Source organism: Ixodes scapularis, unplaced genomic scaffold (genome assembly GCF_016920785.2).
Source record: "Ixodes scapularis isolate PalLabHiFi unplaced genomic scaffold, ASM1692078v2 ptg000005l_1___fragment_1__unscaffolded, whole genome shotgun sequence".
Classification (NCBI taxonomy): Eukaryota; Metazoa; Arthropoda; class Arachnida; order Ixodida; family Ixodidae; genus Ixodes; species Ixodes scapularis.
The window spans coordinates 3,008,640-3,014,639 of record NW_024609885.1 but is presented as its reverse complement, the minus strand read 5'-3'; positions in this window follow the sequence as shown (position 1 = coordinate 3,014,639).

Sequence of the window (6,000 nt, the reverse complement as noted above, 5' to 3'; positions counted from 1 at the left end):
ATGATTTCAGCAATCCACCAGCCGGAGTTCGGTGCCACACGAATCATGACATGATAGTCAGCTCTATGTACGCGAAATCATTAAAACATCCACCAAGCAAAACGTACAGTACATTTCATTCACATCCTTCAGTCTTATCAACGAGAAGAATTTAGCACTATGATTGCGTCTCGTCCTGCGATGGTCGTCAGCCGACGCCACGGCCCGTTAGGTTCAATCGGGAGCCAGTCACGTAATGCATTACTTCGACGCGCGTATAAGAAAAGCACGCTAATGCACACGTGCCTATAACTGGTCTGTGATTGGACCTGGTGGGCCCTAACCTAGGTTGTAGATAGGGACTTTAACTTTCGGACAAATGCTATAAACTCCGTGAAACACTCGCCGGTGAAACTATCGCGAATTCGGATTTATCCGAACAACTCCGAATTCGACGTCTGTCAGTTGTAAAATCTTGAGCGGTCTTGACCTTTTCCAGGGATCCGAGGACAAGTTTTGCAACCGTTTTTCTTTTTTTTTTTCTTTTTTGTTTTTGTAAGCGTCAAAAGAAGCGTCTTTCTCTGCACATATTCCTTTGTTATCCTCGTGGGCAACAGGAATTCAATAATCAGTCAGACTTTCGAAGTATCCGCACGGAAAAGGCAGGACTCTGCCAAGGAATACAGATATTTTGAAGTAACTGACAGAGACACTGTATTGCCTTTGAGGCTTTATCATACAACTTGAAAGTTTAATGAAAGAAAGAAAAGAAAAAGAACAAAAAAGAACAACCGGCTTATAAATTAACTTCTGGAGGGAATTTGGTATCAAAAGGCTAGTTCGTTTCACCTTATGGGCGAGCGAAGCCAACGCTACAAGCGCGAGCATGCTGCTTGTAACAGCGCCTGTGGTGCACGTACGCACGTGCGAAGCCGGCACGCTCGGAGCCTTGGGCTCGCGCTTCTAGCTTTGACTTCGCTCGCACATGACCTGAAACGAAGTATATACACCGACACGCGGCTCCGACGCCGTCCCTCTGCGGTGGCGCTGCCTTGAGTACGGCGCACCACGCAGAGGCGGCTTCTCTTCAAAAACGAGACGCTGCGATTCCGCAGTGCCCACACCCGGTGTGGGCAAAGCAAAAACCGTGTTTGTAAACAGGGCGGTCTTCGCGCGCTCGTCTATAGACCTTTTCTGCAAGTGCGCCGCCATCTTGAATTGACATCACTTCCAATATGGGCGAAAACATTGTTTTGCCGTCGCCACGCCAATAGAAGGCATTTAGGATATAAGCGTAACCGTCACCCATTCTCGTTTTGCCTCCCCTTTATTTTTTTACTATTTGCAGGTTGAAACGTTGGATTATTTTTTCGTCGCCCATACCGGATACGCCTATTAGGTGGCTGGAGACGAGAGTACACAGAAAAAGTCTATAGCCAAAATTGCGGGCTCGCACCGAGAGATGCCAAAGCACGTATACTCTGCATAAAAAAAAAAAAAAAATAAATAAATAAAAAAAAAAGGTCGGGCAGTGAAATCGCCGAGATGTCGCCACTCCGCACAAGCGAATGTGTACGAAGGCACCCTATTCACGGTGGCGAGACAAAAAAGAAAAAGAAAAAACGCCTGCTCCCCGCAAAATCAACCCGCAAAAGCCTGCCGGGTAAACGCGGGCGCAGACACCTGCAGGTCTTCCACGCGCGCGGACGGGTCTCCCCCTCTTTTAAAAGAAAAACACGTTCCAGTTAAGGAAAAACAACACTGTATATTAGGTACTTTAAAAATAAATACATAATCGAATACATATATGACAAACTACCGGCATATACCTTCGTTACTTCATCACAACTAGCCACCAGCACTGCACAACAAAGTATTTTTATACAATTTTTCACGACACTGATTGTTTCTTATAGTATTTCATAGACAATTTGTAATGATTGGCGACCGGGCAGTTTTTCATGACTTGAGAACATATCTTCCAATAGTCCTGATCCCCACACGTTCTGATCCTCGGAAGACTTCGTAGAAGGTTGAGCACTTTCGTGTAGTTCGTTCCACACTGCAGCAGAATCGTTCAATCTAAAAAATAAAAACAGAGAAAAACACCATGAACGGTTATAGGGTCTAGTCACGTGCTGAGTCATCGCCCACAAACATGACCACCAAACGATAAAGCAAAACTGATTCGGGAGAGTTGTGAAAATTGAAAGACAAAGCAAACTCGCCAATGGGATAACTGCTTTTGCCTTCGGTGGCCATACTTCTGTGTTGTGACTCGGCATCAAAAGGCAGTCTGACGTCATATAAATACTTGTAACCTCCTTGCCTACTAGCCCCGAGAACGAACGCAAGCGTCGCTGTTGTTCGAGGCGTTCGAGATCGTTTCATAGGTCACAAGGAAAGGGTACAGAGAGTTTAATCGCAAAAGATTACAATAGCACGAATAGAAATATAAAAAATGGCGCTAAACATAAAGCAAAAAGTTACGGTGAAGTTATCAGCGGCCAATCACCAACCGTCCGCAACGTGAGTACTAAAGGTGTCGCGAACCAGCCGACGTTCGAGTTCGACCAGGTTCGAGCTTCTCGAACCTTTCCCGCAAAGTCCGACAACGTGCGTACTTGGGCACACGTACGCCCAAGTATGCATGCGCCCACTCAAACACGCACGAATTAGGCACTCATACGCATGCGCGAACACAGATACGCGGATGCACGCGGAGGCACGGATGCAAATTCACGTACACACGCACAAGCACACCCGCGCACACGTACGCACGAATTACACACGCACGTGCACGCGCGCACTTGCACAGGCACGCGCACTTATGAGCAGGCAAACGCCCACGCGTGCAAACACGCACGCAGATGCACGTATAAAGGCTAGCCCACATGGCGCGTTTTTCAGTGCGTCTAGACGCGCGTCTCGGCTTGGCGCGCGCGCTAAGCAGGACGCGTGCACCCAGTCAAACCACACGCAGCGCTACCGTGCAGCGCTTCGCGTCTGCGTTATGGTCTTCTAGTACACCATATCTGCGTTTCCGAAGCGTCTGCCCAACGTAGCCAGACGCGCTTAAGAAACAAAAGCAAACATTAAATAGAAATCGCGCGGTAAATGATGGCTACATGCCGTAATATTTAATTTTAGTAATAGTAATCACTCATTTTTAATTACAACAATCGCAATGAAGCTCAATTTCACTAATTTTCATTCTTTTTAGTGCGTACGCCTCATCCACGTTTCGATACGCCATTGGCATCCCCATCGCCCGCGCCAAAACATTTACAGCTGGCCGCTGGCCGCTACAGTGGTTACGTTGTAGCGGTTGTTGCCGGTAGTATTAGTTTTGTACCTTTGTCTCTCGGTGTCCTTGTATTCTTTACATTTGGCCTGCCAGAGTGCAGGACGCTTTTGTACTTCGCTAGGTCCTCTCTGTTCCGCTGAAGCAGCGTCAGCCTCTCCCGCGGAGCAGAGAGGATTCCCTGGACTTGTGTAAAAGGTATGATAAACTGATATCCGCGGGGGGAAGGACGTAACTACCCATGTTCGCCCTGCTGCTAGCGTTGGCAGGGCCTAAAAGCCGTTTTTATTGAAGGCCTCGAGCGTGCAAATTTTGTAAACTCCGCGCGCGCGGGTATGTGTGTGTGCGTGCGCGCGTGCGCTTTGATGGCACAGGGCTGCTACCCGTATTTGTGTGTATCTTTCTGTTTTGAGTGTTTTTATTTATTTTCCTTTCCCGTATCCCTTTCCCTACTTGGCGGCGGGCTAGCAGGCCCACCTGCGTAAGGATCTCGACCTTTTTGCCTAGCCACGCACGCTGCCGAGTGGGTATCGCAATATGTGCAAATAAAAAGTATCATTATTATAATTATTATCGCCTTCGTCGCGAGGTCTGTGGCGAAAACTACAATCCTACAGTGGAGAAAATTCAAACGCTCCTTGCAACTAGTGAACACGGCGGTTCATTGGTTGTTGCCTTCTGGACGCAGCGCGAGACGCGACACGTGGACGCAAAATATCTGGCTCTTCCAGATACGCCGGGATGCGCCAAAAAACGCTGCGTTTCGTCCCGGCGCCGGAAGTGACATCAAAGCGCAGGCGCAGACGCGACGCAGACGCGGAGAAAAGCGCACCATGTGGGCTAGCCTTAACACGCACACAGATACGCGGGTATATATACTCACGCGTAGGCATGAAAACACGCATGTGCACGGGGGGCACGCACATAAGCATCCTCGCTCATGCAGGCGCACACGCAAGCAGACACGGACGCGCAATTACGTTCGCAAGCGCGAGCACGCACATAATAGAAAAACTAGACGAAACGTCACAAGGTGTATCGATGAAACGAACGCCGGCTATTTCCGATGGAACGATTTATCCTTGAAAAGGTGCAGCTTCGAAGAAACGAGCTGTCTAAAACGTCGTCTGACGAACTGACTGCATGGCACCGCGTATATTCGGAATGTATAGTACATAAAACAGCGGTCACTAAAACAGGCACACAAAAAGCATAACTGTTTCCAGTGCTTCGTGAGAAATCGTCACCCCAGTTGCCGAAACAAATTTTGCATTCACAGAGATACACATACAACAGAGAGGGATTCTAACCACGGTCATCTCACCATAAAAATAAACTACGCATTGCCAAATGCTCAGCGTCCGCCCAAATGTAGCCTAGCGACAGAGACTAATGTATTTTCGTGGCGAGAAAAACATGCTTCGGATTTCTTTCGAACGCACTCTAAAGAAATGTATATTATATCTACGATCAAAATTGGCGCCCCTTTTAGAGGAAGAAATGTAGTACTTACCGTACCAGAAGGAGCGTCGTTCTACGATCGCTTTGATCACGCACAGTCTGCAACGACGGTAACAAGCGGATAGCCTTCGGCATCGATCTCGCCAGATTCCTTCGTGCGCCTCGCTTCTTCCACTCCGGCCTGTTGCATGGCTTCCCAAGCGGCATCTTCAACACCCCGAGTCAATTCGTTCTCGCAGCACTACGACACGATGACTCAACCTCACCATCCGTAGTTTCAGCAGAGGGTCGCTTACGTGCAAACTCTATTTGCGACTTCGAGACCTTTCGCTTGCCATATTTATACCTCTTTGGACCCATAGCTGCGAGGACGGCCTTTCTAGTTATGAAAACACGCACAGCTATCCACCCGACACCCCGCCCCGAGAAACAAAACCACTCTGTCTGGACGGGTCTTGCCGCCTCTGGACCACCACAAGCGCGTTACTGAAGAGCGCATGCGCGCGGAGTAATACAAAATCAGAGCAGCGTGCGTGGCGAAATGGTGGCGCCCTCACGCGGCGCTCGTCGAACTAGTCTTGACCGTCCAAACGAGGAAAACAAGCCACAACACCTTGGTTCAGTTTTTTCGATGTAGTTAAAGAACGGATGTACTTACAGCTATAATTTTATTATAATTGAATTCCGTGTTAAATTCCGCAGATATCCCACAAGACACATTTGTAGTTAAAAATTCACAGGTTTTTAAAAACGCGTTCTAACGTAAACATGTCAAAACAGCCAATTCCGACCGATTTCACGATTTAATATAAAATATAATAAATTTTTTTATGAAAAATATGCTCTGTGGGATAGTTGGACGAAGAATCAATCTTTTTATAGCAAAAAAGTGTGAAAAAATCGGTGTAACGGTTATTAAATGAGAATTTTCGTAAAATGGCAGAAAATCGCGTGTATTCTCTATGGGGCTTGGAGGAGCGCTCCCTCTTAATTTCTAATTTCTTCTTAATATTTTCCTTTTCTAGTTGAGATATAAGTACCATCAAGCTCCGTCCCAGGTTCTATTGAACATACCGGGCAAGAACATGCTGTTGTACGTTGCAGTGTCATGCCAATATGTTGATCTGCGCCTGCTCAGTTTGCTGTACGCTATTCGCCTCGAGATCGACCTAGAGGTGGCGCTACGGTCGCGCTATTATCATCATCAAAGCGGGGATAGGAGAACGGCCGCCCCATAGGCTCTCCACGTCGGCGCG